The sequence below is a fragment of the Lonchura striata genome, chromosome 12, assembly GCF_050655825.1.
Source record: "Lonchura striata isolate lonStrDom1 chromosome 12, ASM5065582v1, whole genome shotgun sequence".
Taxonomy (NCBI): Eukaryota; Metazoa; Chordata; class Aves; order Passeriformes; family Estrildidae; genus Lonchura; species Lonchura striata.
In genome coordinates, this window is record NC_140714.1 from 22,197,552 (window position 1) to 22,220,116 (window position 22,565).

Sequence of the window (22,565 nt, forward strand, 5' to 3'; positions counted from 1 at the left end):
GTGGATCTTCTGTGCTACTGCTCTGCCCCATCTCCGTAGATAAAATGAGGAGCAAAAGATGAAATTTATTTCCAAAGCCCCTTTCCTTTCCTTTCCTTTCCTTTCCTTTCCTTTCCTTTCCTTTCCTTTCCTTTCCTTTCCTTTCCTTTCCTTTCCTTTCCTTTCCTTTCCTTTCCTTTCCTTTCCTTTCCTTTCCTTTCCTTTCCTTTCCTTTCCTTTCCTTTCCTTTCCCTTTCCTTTCCCTTTCCCTTTCCCGAAATGTCTTTGAAGTGAAATAGCAGAAGGAATGCCTGTGGGAGTTGAGTGTGTATGCACAGGTTCAGGAGGAGTTTGTTGCAGCTCCCTGGCAGATTTCCCACAGCAATGAAAATCCCAGAGAAACAGATAAGGCAGAATAATGCTGCTGTGGGGATTTTCAGGTGTGCCACAAGCCAGAAGTTGTAAAAATTACAGGAGGTTGGGGAAGGTTTTGTTTCTTTTTTCAGTAGGACTGTCAATCCAAGATCAGGGACATAAGGAAAAGCCTGGGAACTAGGCACTAAAAAACCTGAAGTCATTGATGTTGGAGTGCCAAGGGGCTGCCTGGCAAGGAGCCACTGCTCTGGAAACTGGGAATATCAGACTTTCTGTGCTGCCAGGCACTGACCCCCAAGAGAACACTGCATTGACCTGAGGCTGTGGAGAAGGCTTCCGAACTGGAATGATGGAACTGGGATTGTGGGTGTAGAGTTTGAATAGAAGTGTGCAATATCACAGGTGGAAAACTTAGGTTTAGATTATAGTAATATATATAAAGCAAGATGGAGGTTTTAGGGTGGTGGCTGGTCCTTATTCTTCACCTTCTTCTCCAAGGGTTTGGGTGGTTTTGTGTAATTGGATAAAAAAGTCCACATTGCAGGCACAGGTGGCTGGTTTTTGGGTTAAAAGTAAAAATTTAGGTGTAATTTCTTAATTGGACACTTTATTCTTAAAAGGTCTTGTAAAGAGGGAGCTATGGCTCCAGTTTTAGTCTGTTAGAGTGAAGTGCTGTAGAACTCAGAGTTTGTAAGACTAAGATAGATAAGAGCCAGATAGATAGATAAGAACTAACAAACATCTGAGTCCCAATAAGAAATTCTGTCTTGTGCATTTAATCCTGACCCTGGCAAAAAAGAAGATAAAACTCAATCACCTGCCAGCTGCCCAAGGGTCTCAGAAAGTCCCTGCACCAGAACTTCCCTCTGGGAATGCTGCCTGCTCCTGCTGCTGACTTAACTTCACCACCATATCTGCCCCGCTGTGCTGTCACAATCTGAGGTATTGATGATTCCCAGATTGTAGAAAGTCTCTGTCAGCCCCGCTGCCAAAGCAGAAGCCATAATTGGTCTGTGCTGGTTTCCAGGTTGTTTATTCTGTTTATCTCTCACATGTTCTGCTGCCCTGCCCAGCTCTGTCCTGCAGGGCAGCGTGTGGGGCTCTGCCCTCAGTGGGATGTTACAAACATTAAATACCAGAATCTCCCTGGGCTGCATTTACAAGAACGTGCCAATATCTGTCACCTACGTTGGACAGTGTGTCCCCAGCCTGAACCAACAGAAAAATGCCAACACCACAGTGAGACATGGAGGGCATGAAGAAGGAGAAAAAGGACAAGGCACACCCAATTTCCTGCATCTTGTCCCCTTTGGACCCCTCATCTAGAATCCTAAAATTTTACTTTTGCACCCGTGCCATACTTAATTATTGCTTATATCAAACCCTCAGAGCTGGTAATTGATCCTGTAAGATTGCAAACTCTTTTCCATGGCCAGAGATCACAGCCAGTGTCTCTGGGGGCTCTGTCCAGGGGGTTCCTGAGCCCTGCCAGGGTCCCAGACCTGCCAGGGCAGCCAGAGGGAAGCTCTGGATTCCCACACTGTGGGGCAGGGCTGAGGCCTCTGTCCAACCCAAATCTGAGGAAAAGCAAATCCCACCTTGCCCTGGAGGCTGCCTGGAGGCGTGGGAGCTTCTCTGTGAGCAGTGAAGTATCCGGTCCCCGAGTCCCACAGCGCCAGAGGAAGGGTCAGAGTGGCCTTTTCACTCCAAGCTGGGGTGAGAATATGGCCTGGAAATCCAAAGTTAGCAATGGCACAAGAGTGCATGAGCTGGAAGCGAATTAAGACAGAAATTAAAAGATTTCTAGTTCTGAGAGCAGCAAACTGTCAAAAAATGACTGAACTGTGAGAAAAAAACCATACAACATGCTTGCTTAAAGTGGAAAGGACTAATGCTGAAAGCCAGGAATCCCCATTTCGGCCTCAGCTCCCTGGAACTGCTGCTTTTCCCAGAGCCAGCGGCACCCCTCATTCTCCAGTCAGTATGCAAGGGCTGGGCAGGGGCTCAGGGTACTTCCATCTCCCAGTGGGGCACTCCTGATGTGCCTTTTTGCCATAAATGCTGTCACAGCACCACCTCTTCCCCAGGGGGATTCCTGCCCCAGGAACCACCCAGCATCAGCTCTGACAGGGAGCACAGACAGAGCTGCCACTAAAAAAATGTAAAAATCAATATATTTTGAAAAGAAAGCATAGGCACAGCTGACTTTCAAGCTGCTGCAATTTTCCCCAGGAGTAGCTGCTCTTTGGAAATAAATACCAGAGTGACAAGTGGGACAGGAGGAATAACATTTTTCCATTTCCCTCTTGATGAGTGTGCTTTACAGTCCATCAATTCAGCATATGCACAGCTCTTCCCAGTTGTAATACTGATTCAAAAGATCAATTCCTTAAATTGATCTGTTAGAAAAACTGTTCTGTAGTTTTACCAGCCTTTTCTCCCTAAAATGAAAAAACCTGGTGTTACACACAAACTCAGGAAGCTACTAAGGAGAGCTGGAAATACAACTCTTGGCTTTCAATGCTGGACATGATAATCAGTTTTTATTCACTTTAAATAACTTTAAACAACCATTTTTCTCCCCCTCCTAAGTAGATCTGGTCTCTTTCCACCTTTACAAACAGGAAAAGAGCTAAAGAAATCCATAGGAAACATCAATATTTGAAATAATTTCCCTTTGCCTGTACTAGTGGGTGTGTATTTGGTGGTAAGACTGCTCAGAGCTTTGGTGAATCAAGCAAAGAGTTGGATCATGAAAAATACTTGAGATATCCAGCAAACAGGAATTTATCCTCTGGTTTGGAAGCAGGTCAGCTTTAAAAACCCCTCCTGCTAAAATGCCAAGTGCTCAGCTAAAGGATGGAGACACAGAAAGAATGGTGCTAACTCACAGCTCCTGAAAATAGCTGTATTTTAAAAAGAGCATTTATGTGGAGAAAAAGGTAAGGTTGATCTGGTGTCCTGCCATTGTGCCAGCTCGCTGCACTTTGCCAGGCATCACCCAAACCCCACAAGGGATCCTTCAGCCCCAGCAGGACACGAGTCAAAGCTCTCCCAGAGGCCAGGGCTGGAGGAACATTGGGGCAGATTTTCTATTTCTGTTTCCAAATGCTCTTTCCGTGGCCTGTGGCAAGAGCTGAGCTCCCAATTAACTCCCCATGACCTGCACCTCATTTCTGACAGGAGATGTGGAGCGTGGCAGCACAAGCAGAACCAGAGGTCACTGCAGGAGCTGGAGCAAAGGGAACACTGCACTGGATGTTACTGAGCAGGGTTCTGAGCTGAGCTGGCACAGGCTGCAGCCTGTGCCCATCCCCAGAAAATGAGCACATTCACCTTCCCTCCCTGCTCTTCAGCAAGCTTTTCCTCTGGGGGCTGAATCGGCAAAAACAGCACCCTGGGAATGTGTTCCCAGGAAGGAACTGTGCTGTTGGACACAGTGAGACAGGGAATCAGCTTTAATTTGCCGTGGGAGGAGCCAGCTGGAGTCAGGACCAAGGACACAGCACACTTTGGAAATTTTGGGGGTCTGGTGCCCCCAGCAGTGCTCAGCACTCCAAGTGGTGCCAAACTCCCCAGGACCTCCAAGGGGAAGGGGTTGTGCCTCTCTTTATAAAGACTTCCTGATGTGAACAGGAACAGTCAGCAATGCTTAAGCTCCGTGTTGAAGCAAAGCAATTATTGTTTACAGTTAAGATATTCCGAATTAATTATGAGGTATGAGAAACACGGTGCCCACTTTCAGTGATGGAGCCCTGTGGCACCAAATGCTGAGGTAATGCTGGAGGAAACCCCCTGGGGAAGAGGGCAATGAAATGGGAGGCTCTGAACCAGCACCCTGCCCAAAAACTGGGCTTTTTTCAGCCCAAAATGGGATTAGTTTGTACTTCTGCAAAGCAGCTGCACACTCTGCCCAAATCCCAGCTAAGTGATGTCATGGTAGGACATAACATCAATTTACACAAATACACAGACTATGCAGAGGTCAGATCCTTGCAGGGTGTGCCCAGCACCTCATCCTTCCAAGCCAGGTGAGTTGTGCAGGTCTGTGCCCTACAGGAATGCAGGAACGTACAAACTGGACATCTGTAATTGTACATTTACTCTAAATGTACAAACTCCCACTGCTCAGGGTGTCGGGAGGTTCCTCCCCAAGAGCTGGAACTCTGAAGGCATTTACACATCTCCATTACAGCTGGAAATGCTTTATTTATTTCAGTAGATTAATTGCAGTCTGACAGCTGGTAAACCCTGGCCTCAGGCAGTAGTAGGGAGAGTTTGGTTTGCCATGGGAGGAAATTATTAGAAAATAGAAAAAGCATCCTCAAACATCCAGCCAGGGCTGATTGTGCAGCTGAAGGTGTCAGTTCTAAGCCCTGAGTCCTTTGTTTGCAGCAGCAGCTGATGATGGGTGCTCCCCATCCCTCTGCTCAGCCTGTCCAAGCTGCAATTGCCTCTGAAACATCTCAGCCCGTGTGCTGGGAGTTATTAATGAGACTGTCTGACACAACAGAAAACAGGAATCTCATCAGCAATTTGTCCTGATGCCTGGAAACATATCCTACCTGCAGTGTTTCCAAAGGGAGAGGCCACCAAAATCCTTCCAGTCTTCCCAAACTCTGGAGGGGCTCAGAGCACGTCTGAGATAACCTTATCCAGTTTGTCTCCACCAAAGCTGCATCTGCCTCTCACCAGCTTGCTGAGCTTCACAGAACCAATTCCCTGGGACAGGATTCCCACTCAGTGTGGGCTCCAGCCCCAGTTACAGACTCTCTGCTTTACATTCACCTATTACCTATTAAAATTAAGATTACCTATTAAAATCGCCTATTAGCTAGTCACCTACTACCTATTAAAATATGCACATTGTTTGCTTGGACTCTCCTGCCCAAACTACCCCAGAGCTGCCACCTCTGGCCCTCTATGTCACCCAGACATGGAACCATGATTGTTGTAACAGAATATTAACATTTATGTAGTGCAGCATCCTTACGACTCCACTTAAACCCAGCTGCTCTGCAGTAATTCTGATTTACAGCCACGTTTGGGGAACGATCAGAATTACATCAAAGGCTTTGGAGAGCACTGCCTTGGACACCTGGCACCCTGCACAAACCCACAGCAAGCTCTGAGACAGGAGTCAAGTCTGTTTCAATTCAAGTCCATAAATGCCCCATCAATTACAGAGCCAGGCCAGCAGAATTAAGTTGCATTCTGGCTGCTCCACAGTTCTGTCAGAAATCAGTAGCAGGTTCCCACACATTAACAATTGTCTAAATCATTCCCTTCTCCTCCAAGATCAAAATTACATTAACTTGCACTGCTCTGGCTTCTGTTTTCCCCATTCTCATAAAACAATTAATTACATGTTGGAGAGAATTCCTTGGCCCACTCTCCTGAAAGCATTTGGATTCAGTTTATCCAGATGTGCTGCTTGGGCAGGTGCTCTTTGTCTTGTGGGAAGCAGAACAGAAAATATTACTCTGTAAGAAGTGAAAACATTTCCTCACCTGCCTTGCAAAGCACAACAAATGAGCTGAATTCCCCTTTTCTGCCTTTGGTGACAAATGTACCAGCTGCAATTAATGCCACTCAAATTCTTTTTGCATTAATAATTAGAATATTGCCCTGTGATTGCAGTGGCATGGATTTGCAGTGCTTTGCTTATCACTGGGAGCAGGCTCCTGGATGCTGCATCCCCAGAGTCACCTGCCTCTCCTCCACGTGCCTGCACTCAGGCTTTTATAGGTGCTCACATCACCCTGAGCCACTTAGATAACACAGCAGCTTTTATTTGATCACAGCAGAGCCAGTGCTGCTCAGAAATTAATAATTATCATTCCTCAGCCCAGGTTAAACCTTAACCACAGCACTGCAGGTCACAAACCACCTGATCCGTGTGGGATCATGGATCCAACTCCAACTGCCCTGGGATTCTGCCTCAAAAAACTGAACTTGTGACCATTCAGATGCATCAAGGCTGCAGGACTGGCTTGTGGCAGAGGAAATTAAACTGATAAATCAACACTGATAAATCGAGATTTATTTCATTTTTATTTTAGATCAGGTGACAAAATGAATGGTGGGTTAAATTTTAAGTTAATTTAAGCAATAACTGAGTCTGTTCTGGTTTAAGCTGAACCATAACCTTCATCCCTGGCCAAGGACAGAGCAGCTGACTGGGCTCCCTGGAGCTGGAGGGGTTTGCTGGGTGGTGGCACCACCTTCAGCCCCACAGCTGGGACTGAGCCACTTCTGCTCCCAGACACATCCCTCCTGAAATCTTGATCATTATATCCCTTTTGTTCCCACTGGAACACAAACTCCCTTTTTCACTAGAAAACAAGGAACATGTGCACTGCTTGTACAGGATGCACATTGTACTCTTCAAATTATCATCACATTTTTTGCATGTGTTCCAAAAAGTTGCCTTTGCCTTGCACAGAACCTCCCGAATGCACAATAAAGCAGTACATTTTTAGCTTTTCTAATTTTTCACGTGCTTCAATGCTAAATGGAACCTTCTGCAAGAATTAAGCCTATTTTGTAGGACTGAAGTTTCAGGTTCTCAAGGTCTCCCGAGTGGGAGTGAGCACAGAACAGAGGATTTTCCATGAGGCCAGCAGAGCACTTTAATGGGACTTTAAAAGCCTGAATAATTCCCCCAGCCAGGGACACTGAGGGTACTGAGCAGGGCTGACTGTCTCCTTCAATTATCTGTTCAGCTGTGGCATTTCACACTTCATATTCCTGCTAAATAAAGAATTTCCCTTCAGATGCCACAGCACCTTCCTTTAATGGCACAGCTGATGCACTCACTGCATTTTTAACTAAAACCAGCCCTGAACCAACACTCACGCCTCCTCAAACCTATCAAAGTTCACACCTGGGCCTCAGTTTTGGCCTTGAAAGTTTTCAAAGATTTTTCTCCATCTCAGGAATTTCAGCCTAACTCATATATGAGGATAAACATCAAATATCCAGCCCTGATAGCAGGCAGGACAGACAGGCTTTGCTGGCGACTCCAGCACTGAACTGAATGGATTTGGTCCCACTTTTAAACAGTGAAACTTCTTTTGGAGTCTTGTGTATATTGTTTTATCTGTAAATACCCATTGATACATACATGTAACACAGTTCGTCCTTACCTGGGCAGGCAAAGTTTTGTACTACTGGCTGGATGAAATATTTCAAATATAAATATCTTTCAGATCTTCATACTTTTTTTTTTTTTTTTGTATCTGCAGCAACAATTCCACTAGCCAGATGTAATTGCCTGAGTGTCTGTAACTATAATTGTCACCTCTGTAAAGCAGTGTAATTGCCTGTGGGTCCTGTTGCAGCTCTTTGCCATGTGAACACACACTACTTAACTCCAAACCACCAAAATATCCATATTATGTGTCCCTGCAATGAGGCCCAGAGGAAGGATGACCTTTTACAAAGCACTTTATGGCAAAGGAGGGCAGTTTGGCTCAATAATAAAGACTGAGAACTTAAATTATTCCCTTCAGTCCCTCAGGAGATTTGAGCTCCCCCCAAACACCTCTTTCCTCCCTGCTCCAGCTCACCATTTCTTCCAGAGCCTTGTTCAAGCTGACATTGCCTCTTCTTGGTCCTCTTTGGTTTTCATCTTTTCCATTCACTGTTAAACCCCAGTGGAGGAACAATGGCCTGAACCCCACAGCTGAAAACAACTTGACCACCCAAATTCCCAGTCAGCCCCTCAGTCTGCTTTTGTTCCTCCTGAAAATGCTGTGGGGAGCCTTGTAGGTCTGTAAAAGCCTGCTGTGGGAAGCTTTGTAGACATTTTAGAGAAGGGCTGAGAGGGAAAGAAGAGGTGTGGAGTGAAGAACAAAGTGGATTTCCCTGTGCTCCTCAACATGTGCCAGATGCAGTTCCCTCAGGCACACGCCTGGATGTGGGGCAGGTTTGGGCAGAATCCCAAATCACAGCACGTTTTCTGGCCTCTGGTATCACACAAACTGCCAGGATCCTCCCAGGTGAGCCCTGGCACAACAACAACCCTGAGTGAATGCTCCCAGCTGCAGACAGCACATGTAGCTCTTGCTACAGTCTGGAAAAAGCCAGGTCTGAATTTCCTGAGATGTGCTCAGCAGCAGAACCTCTCTGCCCTGCCCCACCGGGCAGTTTATTGCTCTATCAAGTACAATTCTTGTTTCATTTCAGCCCCAAAACTGCTAAAACTCACCCAAAACCCAACAGAGAGCAATAGCTGAGGCAGTAGCAGAATCCCAAATTTCCATTGCTGCCAAAACATCTGCAGCTTCATCACATGAAGGTTTTGCAAGCTTGCTCACCATAACATAAAGAACTTAATAGCCTAGAAATCACATAAGATATAAAATCACTGCTTTATTGTTAAAGAATAAACAATCTCTGCAGTCCCACCATCTCTGGCTGCAGTTTGTGCATTTGGATGATTGTTTTCACATCACATCTGGAGCTGTGGCACCAAGGAACTGAAAGCCCACGTGGTTACAGTAGCTGACATTTCAATACTGCCTTGATAGAATTTCCACACTGCTCTTTGGGCTCTCCAGCTGTGCTTGGGAATACTGGAGGAGGAAGGAGGGAGGAAGGAGGGATACTTTGTAGAGGGGAACAGATACAAAACCTATGCAAGTACAGGGCAAGGGCTGGGAAAAGCAATTATCTCAATGTCTCAGTTGCAAAGTACCAGAATAATTTTTTTTCAGAAGGAAAACCTATTTAGGCTCTGTGTGGGTTAAAAGGAAGACTATTAAATAGCAGGAAAATTAAAGCAAAAGAAAAATGTCTCTTGCAGGGTTATCTCCAGCCCCTCACACAGTGAGAGCAGCCAAGGGAGCCTCAAGGAGAGCTGAAATTCTGTACAGCACCAGAGGTTAAAGGGGAAGGTTTAGCACCTTTTGTTGCTCAATATTGAACCAGGCTGAACACACTTCACATTGAACAGGGGTAATTTTCAGCAAATTACTGTACTGAGCTGCAGAGCACAAAATCAGGGGATGCACACACATCCTCCTGCCTGCCCACTGCCTTTGTTCTCCACACCCCCTGGACTGCTGCATTACACAGCTAATCAGATGCTAAAACTGGTTTTAATTTCACCTGGAAGACAGATTGCTGTGCCTGAAGCGCTGAGGGGAGCAGGGCTTAGTTTATATTGAAATGATGGAGTGAAATCCAGCAGCTGCCCAGGCAGCCTGTCAGCCCCTCTGCTACTGCAAGCAGGCAGAAAGTTAAACACATGCACAGCTTTCATTTCTACAGCCAAATTTGAAACAAAAACAAAACAAAACAAAAAAAAAACACAATAAATCAACAAACCAAGCCCCAGAACAGGAGGCATCACGTGCAGAGCAGCCAGGAGCCCTTTTGGGAAGGGAATTATCAATTCACATCACTCTGTTCACCTGCTAACAGGGCTGAGCACTGCAAAAGACACTGGAAATGTACAGTAAGTGCAGTTGCTTGGTGTTTGAAAGGGGAAATAGGGATGGGGGACAAGGAGAAACTGAGGGGGGGAATAAAAAGCAAAGGGATTTCCAAAACTCACCCATTATTCCCTGCAGATCAGAAGAAGCCAAAGCGTTCCTAGGAGAGCTCTTATTTCCATTCCGTTCCTCTATCAAGTTCTTAATAGATTCAAACTTCAATTTATTTCTTTTTTTTAAATTTTTAATTCTTCCTTCAAAGCCAATTTGGGTAAATAATTTAAAAGCCTGTGAGCTGGAGGCTGTGTGGCTCCAGCCAGGCTGGGAAGGCAGAGCTGGAAGGCTCTTTGCAACCTGCTGTCAGCTTTAAACATCACTTCTGAAATTAAGCACGTTAACTATAATTAAAACAGATTACCAGCCACCTGTGCTGAGGGCTCTAGCAAGGTGCTTGGCCAGGGCAGCACTGCATTAGAGCAGGCAGAGGAGTGAGCTCTCATCCACAGAAGCTGTGGACGGAGAGGGAAGAGAGGGAACTCAGCTGGCAGCACCTGGAATTACATGAGGGGCTGATTTTATCCAGGTGTGAGTGTAGCAGGGAAGAAAACCAGCACTCCTTACCCAGACACACAGCTCATCAGCCTCACTGCTGAACAACTCTTCACAGGCAAGCAACTCCTTCAACATGGCAAAAAACATCTGTTTTTGTGACCTACTTTATATAGGTGTCTGTATATACATATATATGTATCTTTTGGGTTACATACAATATATAATATATATATTATGTATTTGTACGTATTTTATGTATGTATTCTTTTTACCGTGACTTTGGAGTTATTCTGTCTTTGAACACCCTGTTTTTATGACAAGCCAAGGTGTTTCCTCAGAGCCACCTCTCCCCTCCCAGCCAGGGCTGGTGGTTTCAGGGACTGAGGATCTGCTGCTAAACCTGCTCAGAGGAGCTAAGCACCACAGCACAAAATGAGGTTTTCTCTCCATTAGAGCACCCAGCTCTGAGGTTTGCTGAGGCATTCAGCACATCCCAAATCCAATTGCTTAAGCAGCTTTTGTGGGATCTCGTCTGCTGCACTCCCTGTGCTCCCACCCTGAGCCACACAGGCACAGCCAGAGGGTGCAGAGGAAAAGCTGGAAAAGCCTTCCCTTGGAACAACCTCCCAGGGAATGTTCCTCTGGGACAGCACCCTGCTGCTGCACACACTTAATTGAATCCACACCTGGAACGTCTGAAAGCTAAAAGAAATAAATCTGCAGAAGAGAGCACAAAATTGGCCAAGTGAGTAGAAATTGTTACCTGCAGACAAGAAAGAGGATTTTCTACTCATCCTGTTAAACCAATTCCTTCAGCTTTGGGCAGCCCAATTTGTTTCTGATGGTGCCTGCCCAGTTCTGCACAGTCAGAACACACCAGATCACAAACTACCTCAAGTAAGACATATTTCGTTGCAACTGGAGCAACAGCTCCAACATTTGCCTTATTTTGAAAATAAAGATAATTGAAAACCGTAAGAAGCAGAATGATTCCAAAAGCCATCAGTTTGAGGGTACACTCTGTACCATTTTCCAGGTTCATTGGTTGTCTCCTGAGGGCAAATGTGAAATCCTGGTTGAGTTAGTGGGAGTTTCCCCACTGACTCTCAGTGGCATCAAAGCAGTGTCTTAAATTGCATTTTCATTCACTTGAACCACATGTAAATAACAGGTTTATTTAGAGATGATCTAATAACAGAGTGATCACAGCAACTGTCAGAAGGAAAATTCCTCCCTGCTCCTCATCCCATGTGCAGACACAAATAGCATGGACAGACTGTCACAGGCACCACAAAAGTCCTGGCAGAACTTTCCAGCCTTGGCATAAATGTGCAAGGAAATTCACACAGGTTTACTCAAGTTTCAACTTTAAAATGGGGAATTGGTTGATTTTTGTTGGGGTTTTTTTGGTTGTTTTTTGTTTGTTTGTTTGTTTGTTTTTGGCTTTTTTTCTCAGTGCCAAAGCAGATTACTGCACCTTTCCAACACAAACCCACAAAACAACTAAACCAGCACTTTCCCAAAACATTTAACTCAGTTTCTAATTTAACTTTGAGTTGGAGCTGAAGTTTTGAAGGCATTTTGAATACTCTGCACTGTTTGGGAATACCATCAGTTTGACCTCTGCACTCCATGCAGTGTAAAATGGATCACAGAAGAGTACTGATGCAAAACCCAGCTTCTGTTCAGACCTCCTTGCCAGACTTCTCAGAGTTCAGAATCTCTGTCTTGCTTTCTGCTTATATTCAAACACTGAACCACAGTGTTTGGGGAATTTGGAGCAAGAGAAACTCCCACCGTGCCATCTTCCAAAACTTAGAGAGGCTCTAAACATCAGGAATTAGAAATCTCATCCTCATCTCCATGAAAAACTAGAAATTAATCCTCATCTCCATGAAAAAACTCACGTTGCAATATTGGAGATTATTTTAAAAATACAGTTAAACCAACACATCACCACATCCATTACCACAGTCACAGCATCCCAGACTTGTTTGGGATGAAGGGACCTTAAAATCATCTTGTTCTCCCCCTGCCATAGCAGGGACACCTTCCACTATCCCAGGTTTCTCCAAGCCCTGTCCAACCTGGCCTGGAACATTCACAGGCTGTTTAATTGTAGAATATAATAAAAAAATAACCCCAAAGACAGAAGCTGCATTGCTGTATTTTTGTTTAGCTACCAGTGATGATAAACTTTACAGCCAGGCTGTGCTTCAGCAGTGCTGAACATCAAAATGGTTTGAAATTTGTACTGATCATCTTATAAAACATACAGGCTTTAACTGTCCACAGAAACAGTAAAAGTAAATATTAACATTATCCTCATTGGGTGCCTTTTATTCCTGTCCTTTTTTAGGGCACCCTTGGAAACTCCAGCTGTATAACTGGATGGGAAGGGGGTGCTGAACAAAGCAGCAGAGCCTGTGCTCTGGGCAAAGCTCCCTCCCAGCCTAGCAATCCTTAGGAAAAGTCAATGGACAAACCACATAAATATTTGATAGCAACATAACAAACTGCCTCAATACCAAAAAGGTGAGGGGGAAGAATTCAAAAATCCAGGGCACATGTGAAGCTCTCTGGTAGATAAGTCATGTCTGGTATCAACCATCTGGGATCTGAACCCTGGAGCTGCCCCTCAGCTGGACAGCATTTGTTGCCTTAGCTGGTTAATTAGAAGGATCTCCAGCATGAAGAGGAGGAAACACTTGAAAAATATTTGCCAAAGAACCACAAGCCTTGGTTTGAGACTTTTCCAGAGCCTGTCTTCCATTCAAGAAGTAACAGAGTTATGCTTATTTGCATGTGAATTGAATATATTAAGGCTTTTGCAGCCTCTGCAAGGAATTACTTTGTGCCACATAGGTTGGAGGGAAAAAAAAAAGCTTCAGCAGCAGCAAATTCCCCAGGCACACCACAGATTCATTCAACAGAAGTAATTACTTTAGCAAATGTTGGTAGATTTTAATGCCAAGAGGAGGATTCCAGGTACTTTTAAAGCTTGTCAGCCCAGCTGATACCCAGAAACATCTTTAGTCAGTGTGATGTAACATTGACACAGCACTTAATCAGAAAAAAAAGCTCTTTTTCCAACAAAGGGATTTTAACAAATGCCACATTTCATTTTTATTAATATATTCCAAGCTGATGTCATGTGGTCTCTAGATTTCCCCTGGAGATACAGATTTGAAAAGTCCAGAGGGAAATGATAATTCTGTATACTGCTTTGTTGACATATGAGCTCTGAAATTACCATTGGAAAAAAATCCCAAGGTCTGCAAAGATAATTTCACAAGCCAGAGTGCTCCTAGCCATGTACTGAGGAGTTTTAAAAGCTTTTCGAAAGGAAAGTTATGAAGAATGTATGACTAGCACAGATTCAGGCCAGATTTTAAGGCCATTTTTTAAAGCACCGAGCAAAGTTAATCTCCCTTTTTAATGAACACCGACTGTTTGGACAAAATGTTTCCCTCTCTTCCTTCTCAGCAGAGTCAGACACAGTGAAATTTGTCATCTGTGCTTTGATAGACATGAAAAATTAGAGACAGAGATGGAAAAGGCTGAGACTTCCTCCCAGGTCTCTTGTTTTCTTAGCAGTCCATCTGTTCCAGAGGCATCTGGACATCAGCACCCCAAGGACATCGATGACTCCTTTCTCTGTGCTCCCTGAGAAATCAGGGACACAGCTCCTCTTGTTAATGGCATCATTAAGCAGTGGCAGGGAGGAGGCCCAGGGCAGGACCTGACCCAGCAGCCCGGGGTGAGGACACAGGAGCCCGGTGGGTTAATGCTCCAAGCAGGTCAGCACCTCACCCAGCTGGGAGTGCTCTGTCATTCCCTCAAAGTGTAACAAAGTCAGGCAAGGTTGTCCTCTCCTCTGCTGAACTTCGTTTGCATTTTGGAAAGCTCATCTTTACCCTGCCCCAGAATTCCTGTGTTGAACCAGAGAGCCCAGGAACCCCTTCAGAGCCCGAATTCAGGTCACTGACAGCACCAGATAAAAATGTCTATAAAATGATTATATTAAGGCTTGAAGACTCCACATCTTAAAGGCCTTCTGAGTCCTCATCTCCAGGGTTTCCTAATTCATTATCTGAACTACTCAATGAACAAACCCCAGCATCAAACCGCTGACCCCTCGGTGTGCTTAAAATACAAACCAGGGGGACTTCTCCTCCTCAAAACAGCCTCACACCATGGAGCACTCAATAGCTACCCTCGGGTGCTCAGAGCCTTCCCTAAGGCTCTTAAATGCCTGAAATACACTTTTCTTTAAAGTCAGAGGAAATGGTCAAATATTGAGCCAAAACACTGTAAGCCTGCAAAGCTCATTGAACAATTGAATACATGCTATGAAATACAAAGTTATCAGCTACAGAAATAACTTGCAAAAGGGTTTTTTTGGGGGTGGTTTTTCTTTGCTTGGGGTTTTTGGGGTTTTTTTACTTGGTTTGAAGAAGCAGCTGAACAGCCACATGCCAGCCACAGTGCTGTTTAATCTTTGAGTCCTCTCTGAACAGCACTGGGACTTGTATGAATAAGGAACCCCAGAATGCCAGACTGGTTTGGGTGGGCAGGGACTTTAAAGCCCATCTCATTCCAATCCCTGCCATGGGCAGGGACACCTTCCCCTGGACCAGGCTGCTCCAAACCCTGTCTGACCTGGCCTGGAACACTGCAAATGTACGGTTTTAATTCCAGGTATCTCTGCATGAACACCCATCCCCATCTTTGTTTGAAAGGGCACATACAGCACATGCATTCGGTGCAGTGCACTCCCAATTTCCATAAAAGCTCCAGCGTTTCCCTGTTTGAGAACAAACAGCGCTGCCAGCCTGTTTTTATGTGGATTATTTTCCTTATCTCTCACCATGGATTGTTACAGTCACAAAACCAAGTGTGGGGACCACGGGGTGAGAGGACACAGGACAGCACAGCAGGGGCACAAAAGGCACTTACAAAATGTAATTTACACCCTTTCCAGCATCATTTTTCACTCTCCATTCCATTGTTATCCCGAGGAACACCAACAAGACAGGCATTAAAGGGATTAATCTCCCTTTAGACCTGCATTTGAGCTAGTGTGCAAGACACAAATCATCTGAGGAACAAATCTGCTCAAGCACTTTGAAGGTGCAGGTGGAATAACCTGCAAAATACAGTGATTCCAGAGCTTGGAAAGAGGAGAAGCAACTTGGGACAAGTCTTTCAAGAGGCTGCTTTTATGGTCTGTGTTCTTCTGCATGTGTTTGTTTTTAAGGAATTAATGCTGGGAATTTTAAAGAATTAACCTTTGGAAAGCAGTCAAGTATTTATCTGCATTCAATGGCCCTTTCTTCCACAAGTGTTTGCTACATTAACTTGAAAATAGACAGTGAAATTCTACCATCAGGTCTTTGTGTCCATGGCCAGAAAAACCCCACAGCTGAACACTCCAAGGCTCCTTGTGGAAAAGTGCTTAAATTCAGGGCTGTGTGCCCACTACAGCAGCAGGGTTAAGCTCTCCTAAATAGTCAGATTAAGCAGTGGGCCTACTTTTCACTCACTTTGAAACATCAGGAGATAATTTTAAATGGATAATAAGGTACTGAATAGATTGATCTGCTCCAATCTCATTGATTTGGTGGAATAGTTCACTCTTGCTGGTTTAAACATGGAAGAGGCTTGAGCCATACAAATATCTGCTGATACAAACACACCTACCTGTGCAGAACCCCTGTGCAGCAGTTGCAGGTCCTTTGTGGACACACAACAGTTCAAGGAAAATGGAACTGAGCATTAACCCTAAGCTGACCACACAAGACTAAAAATATGCAATTAAACACATAGATCTCCTAATTTCATTGTGAAACTTCTGTTAAATCACCTTCTATTTCTTAGGAACACAATAAACCCCACAATTGCAGCCTGGGGGCTGTCTTGATGGCTTTTATAAAGGCTTTTTTATAACTGAATCTTCCAATAGCTATTGCTTCTGTGCCCTTCTTCCCAAAGGCAAGGGCTTGCTCTTAGATAAGAGCATCCAAGGCAAAGTACAAATGTGCCTTTTATCTTCCCAGAGGCATCAGAAGTTCAGCATCTCCTTCCCACAGCTTCCTCTGAAGCTGCCTGGATGCCTTGGCCATGGGAGCGCTTCCCAGCTGGACCGTGAGATAATCATGGAATCATTTCCAAGCATCACAGAGCCCCAGAACGGCTTGGGTTGGAAGGGACCTTAAATCTCACTATGTTCCACACCCTGCCACAGGCAGTGACACCTTGAGCTGAGCCAGGCTGGTGCCTCTGGCCATGGCAGGACTGACCCCAGGCACTGCCCCAGCGATTCCAAGGGGAGAAAGAGCTGGGGAACCATTCCAGGCTCAGAGCTGGGACAAACTCCAAAACACCTGAGACAAAGAGATCCTCACCCAGGGCTGTGGGCAGCAGAGGAGACTGCAGCCACACTGTCCTTTGGACAGGGACATGGTACCCACAAAGCTTGGAACACACTCCAAAGGCTCTGAGCAGCACAAAGGTCACATTTCCCTCCACTCTGGCTCCCTGTGCACTGAGCCTGCCCAAAGTTTTGGAAATGCCTCTTGCTCCAGCCCAAGGAGGCATTCAGGCTGCAGTAGAAGAGCAGGATCAGTGTGTCCTGTCGTGGGAGCACAGCGTGCTGGCTCTGAGCCCAGGCTGTCCCCCAGCCCTGCCCCACTGCCAGCACTCTGTGTGTCACAGGGGCTGCAGGGGCACCTGCCACCTCAGCTCAGCCTAACCAATTTCTTAAATCCTAATTTCTTAAACCTTAAATCCTAGGGAATACTGATTTCCAAGATCTCCTTGGAAAGATGGCTTTACTTGCCGTCCAAATACAGTGAAGTGGCTCTTGGGAAGGAACGGGGACACAAGTGTGGCTGTGATTCAGCCCTCAGGATGAAGTGGGAAAGAGGTGTCCAAGAGAGCTCCCATATTAGAGAACCAATTTCTGTGAAAATAAATGGCTTTCAGGAGAGCTGAACCAGAATGCTCCATGTCAGGATGTAATTCCTCTGTGTAATTCCCAGCCATGGAGTTCTCCCTGCACAGACCAGGCCCCATCAGACCATGAAAGTGGCCCCCTGATGCCATGAAGGAATATTATTCCTTGCTCTGGTACCACCAGCTAATGAGAATTCATTGAATGTAAAATGCCATGCATGCTGCTGAGACTTTTCCAGAAGGCTGAGGCAGGTGTGACTAACTCAGGAGCATATTTAATTGTTAATTGATCAGCTTGCAGCTCCACACCCCAGCACCCTCACATGGAAATGCAGCAGCTCAGGCTGTCCTGCCTTGCCCACCTCCAGCTCTGCTTAAGTGTCATTAACCAGCCAGTAAATAGGAACGTGATGAGCTTTGATTTTATTTTAATTTATTTGTCTGTTCCTGCAGTTGTCACAGGAGCCTCGTTAAGCAGCTCTGCCACCACCCCCCCCCCCCACCCCCCCACCCAGCCAGTGGTGAGGACAGGAAACCCAACAACCCGAGCCCACTTCCAACACCTCACACACTCGATACCAGTCAGGCAGTTAATTATACCCATGAATTATTGTCTCTGCTAAAGATGACTGAACGTGTGACACTTTGCTTACTGCATGAATTCCTGCTGGTTTTATGATTCTGTCAAAGAAAATGATTAATAGGCAGATATTGCACCACGGACAGCAAAAACACAGCAAGAATTAGAATCTATACTGGTATAGCAAAATGCATTCCTGTTAGGAAAGGAATAAAACTCTTACCAGGCATTTAAGCAGAAGACGGTTTCCTTAAAATAATTTCCCACCCTGCGTTTTCATACTATGATCAATCCCCAGCACAGATGTTAATGACATGATTCATAAGCTTTACATTGATCAGTACTTACCAATTCCTAAAACGTCATCTGACTCCTTCTGGAAAATGCATGATCTTGTTAAAAGCAGATAAGCTCAGAGCTTTACGTTCTCCCTACCTAATTTGCTTTGCAGTCCACTGGAAAGGTAATTCTGTTCAAGCCGAAGAGCAGGGAATGCTCCCATACAATTTCTTTCTTTGGACATTCAGAACAAAAAGACCCAAGCTGACGGACTACTTCAGAAGTAGTAAAAAATATCAAAAATACAAACAACTGAGTAATTGAAGGACAGCAGCAGCAGCAGCAGCAGCACCCTTTCAGAGCAAAGCCTGGATGCCAATTTCTAGCTCTGTCTGAGGAGGCAAGGAGCAGCAGGAGCAGCAGCAGAAGCAGCAAAAAACTCAAACCAATTCTGCCCAAAAAGCTGCCATATATATTTTTACCATATGCTTCAGCTCCAGCAAGCATTGAAGGACAAAAAAGCTGCCTTGAACAGAATGAAATTCCTCCACCACTAGACAAACAATTCTACCAGCTCAGTAACCCATGGTTCCGCTCCAACAAGCTCTTTGGAAAGGTCTGTGTAAATAAATAATAAAACAGGCTGTTAACTTCTCTGGGCTGCCCTGGATTAGGTTTCTGACTTCTAGGGTTTCAGTGCATGTCATTAGACCCTGCACCCTGCAAGCACAGAGCCTTGGCAGAGTCCAGCCCAGGGCTGCTGGAAGTTTGAGCAAAACTTTGATGCAGTAATTTTAATGCAAAGACCTTAAAACTCAAAAGAGTGCTGAAAGTTGATTTAATTTTTAGCTACTTAACTAAGCTGTCTTCTGGTCCTTTCATACCTTTCCTTTCAATGAAACAACAGAACCCTGGAGATGCAGCTGGTGTGGGCAGTGAGTGAGGGCAGCCTCCAGCCCACACTCCAGAGTCAGAAACTGCATAGGGACCACTGGGGGTCACCCAGTCCAACCTCCCTGCCCCAGAATATCTCATGCACTTATCTGACTTGCCCAAAAACCCCCAGGTGGGAGCTCCAGGAGCCCCCAGCAGCAGCAGTGCTGCACTGGCAGTGCCTGTTCAGGGCAGCCACCCTCACTTCGAGGGTTCTGTGCAAAGAAACACTTAAATACCTGCAAATATTACCAATATTACAAACTCCGGTGCTTTACACCAACCCTCAAGCAAGGATTAATCTGCAATCACCTGCTGCCTCTACCAGCCTCTGCCCGTGCATTTTGAGCTTTTATCAATAATAATACAGAGTACAAGACAAAAAGAACACACAGAAGTAAAAGTGGGAGCATTTTAATGAGTGCTCATAACAAAAAAAAGGCAGGAGGAGCTGATGAGGTTCTGCTCTAAGAGGGCTGTAACCTGTAAGCAGCTGAAGCTCACCGAACCTAAACCACAAACCTCTCATTTACATGAACAATCAGATTGAAATCACCCAGCCATGTAAGCAGCCACCCACCCCGGCTGAATACAAGCAACATTTAATGACTTTTTAAAAATAACAATTCAAAGCAGAACCCAGCAGCTTAATTCCCCCCTTGAACAAACGGCTCCAGGTAGAGGAATTCGTGCCACGGTGATTCCCTCTGCAGCTGCCCGAGCACAGACCAGGCACAGCAGGGCAGGCACTCACCCAAATAATCCATTTTAGGGTGCAGAATGCACAAGACACACTCACACGCCCCTCACAAGCGTTCTGAGGACACCAACGTGCTGCCACCCTGGCAGTGATTTGTTTCACTGGCACTGGGAGTGGCTCAAACCTTCCCCAGCAGCGTAGGGTGCCAGGCTGAGCAGAACTCCCAGCAAAGCAAGGCTCTGGAACAGCCACAGCCCCACTACTCCCAAACACGGCACTGGAGCCTCCAGAAAACCATCCCTGTCTGAGGATTAAAGCTCTGAGATCACTAACAATGACTTGCATTTGGCTTTGTCTCCTAGCTTCTCAAGTGCAGCATTTTGCAGCTGACAAAGAAATCCACGTAGAAACTGAATACAAAAATAGACAGGTTATATAGTGGAGATAAATATGGCTATATTTGGGTTTGGGGTTTTCTTTTTAATCTTATAAATGAATTTTTAGTAATTCTCATTAGTATTTAAGCCATGAAATACCTGTGGGGAAATCACATTGGCGACATCTGATCTTAATGAAAGGTGTCAACTCCCCTGCTTCCCGCTCTAACAACATAACATATTCTCCTTATCCAGGTGAGTTTCACAAACATTAACCCTGGAGGTGCCAAGAGGAACAGCTGAGGTAGGTGCTAGAGTTGCCCTGACAGGGGAAAACTGATAACCACAAATGAAACATCTGATTATCTATCCCATTATCTCTGGTCACGTCAGCTGCTGATGTTTGTCCATGAACTGCACAGCAAACCATGCCCAGCCTGGGCTCCCAGCCCACACTTCTGCACTGATCCCAGTGTAATTTAGAGCAGTCTGGGTGCTCAGAGCATTTATGAACAGCCCCCTACCCAAGTTATACTAAATTTTATGTGCTCCAGGCTTCCAAATCTTATGAGCTCTATCCAACTACCCCAGCTCCAGGAGCTGCCCCAAAGGCCACCAAAGCCAAAAGGGGACCCTTTCACTACTCAGGGTGTTGGTTTTCTTTGATGAAATCACTGCATTGTTCTGTCAGTCTTCAGGAAAAAAAAAAAAAAAAAAAAAAAAAGCCTAAGGAGACAACTAAAAATAAAGTATGACCAAACCAAAATGGAAAATGTTTGTAGCAGAAGGAAAATGAGGGAACAAACTCCCAGACAGCTCAGACTGAGGACTAATTCTTACTTTTTTCCAGATGTGTAGAGCACTAAGAAGTAACTATTGACTGTTTTCCTCCATTACTTGCACTAGAACTTGAAGATGCAAGCTGAAAACTATGTGTTACCCTGCTGTAAACCCTGTAATTTATTCTCTGTGGGCTGGGATGTGCTGATTCAGAAGGCTCCAGTCTCCAACCACTAACCCCAAGCTAGGAGATGGCTGGCACAGGGACGCCACCAAGGACAAGCCATTCCCCACGCAGGGTCTGCTCCCAGCCCTCTCTAACACTTGCTCCTCTGCCCCAAAACTGCCAAGATCCTACCAACAACAGGGCCAACCTGAACATACGGACCAACAATTCCCTGATTATGCCTTTGCCTGTCCCCCAGCCGTGGGGTCACTGAAGTGCAGCCGTAAGAGAAACAAATGGTGAGTGCTTACCCAGTCCTGCTCCCTGATTTTGGGGAAGTTTTCCACCTGCAAATATCACAAGTGCAGGCTCCCAGAGGAGGAGAGCACGGCTTTTAGTGCCACAGCCCCTCACTTCAGAGCCTTCAGAGGAGTGAAGGGCAGTGTCACCCTGGGCATACGGACAGGGAGAGGGACTTGTGGTGGAGCTGTGGTGACAGCACAGCCACTGCCACCCCCTGCGCCTTCCTTGTGGGGAAGGGAGGTGGAAAGAAGGTGGCTTTTCGGGCAGGACAAACCCCTGGGTTCAGTGGCTGTTGTCTCCAGGCTGGCGTGGCACAAGCCACTGCTGGGCAAGGGAAGGGACAATCACCCTGCATCCCCCCAGGGCCAGACAGGAATGGTAACTCTCCCCTTGGGAATACCAGCTCTGGCTGGGCACTGTCCTGGGGCTCGGGGATTGCCCTGTTCTCTGCTCTGGGGGTCAGCCAAACCCTGCCTCTCTTGCCCAGAGCAGCTGCGGCTGCCCCTGGATCCCTGCAAGTGTCCAAGGCCAGGCTGGACAGGGCTTGAAGCAGCCTGGGACAGTGGAAGGTGTCCCTGGGAAGCGTCCCTGTCCATGGCAGGGGTGGGACTGCATGAGTTTTAAGGGTCCCTTTCAACCCAGGCCATGGTGGGACTCTCCCTGCTGTTCCTTGGGAGATAGCCTGGCAGCAGCGAGGCTCCACGGCTCAGAGCACTGGGCTCTGCAAGGACACAGGCTCCACGTTAGTGCAGCAAGCTCAGCTTTGGGACAACGGCAGAGAAATCCCTTCATCTTTTTAACTTCTTCAACCGCGCTCTAGGAGCTGGCCGACAGCCCCCAGCGGGGAAAAAGGCACCATTATTTTTAGGCAGTGCAGTGTATGTCCTCACTGCTCTCTCCTGAGCTTACCCCAGCACACCCATGACTCTCCTGGGTCTCTGCGGCCATTTGGGCCCTGCAGGCAGCCCTGACCCGGCCGGGCCCTGCAGCCTCAGGCACAGGACTGGCCAAGGCCCCAGCACGGCCAACAAAGGCTCAGTCAGAGATGTTTTCCTAAAGCTGCTGTAGTCCAATGCAAATAAGACCAAGCCTAAAGCCTCATTTTCCTTTTGGAGCAGGGCTGTTTTCTCAGGCAGGCACCAAT

General features: G+C 46.0%; 1 protein-coding gene across 15 annotated transcripts in view; it reads right to left on the minus strand.

The window, feature by feature from the left end:
• The window catches only part of IQSEC1 (IQ motif and Sec7 domain ArfGEF 1), a 279,361-nt gene that overhangs the window by 92,871 nt on the left and 163,925 nt on the right, over positions 1 to 22,565 (minus strand). The window contains exon 1 of one of the 15 annotated variants that reach the window (XM_085590835.1): positions 18,645 to 19,780. The exons of 13 other annotated variants lie outside the window; for them this stretch is intronic. The gene's annotated coding sequence lies outside the window, so the exon portion shown is untranslated. Of the gene's footprint in view, positions 1 to 18,231; positions 19,781 to 22,565 lie in introns of those variants that run through there. One more of the 15 variants, XM_085590833.1, reaches the window with a different exon arrangement.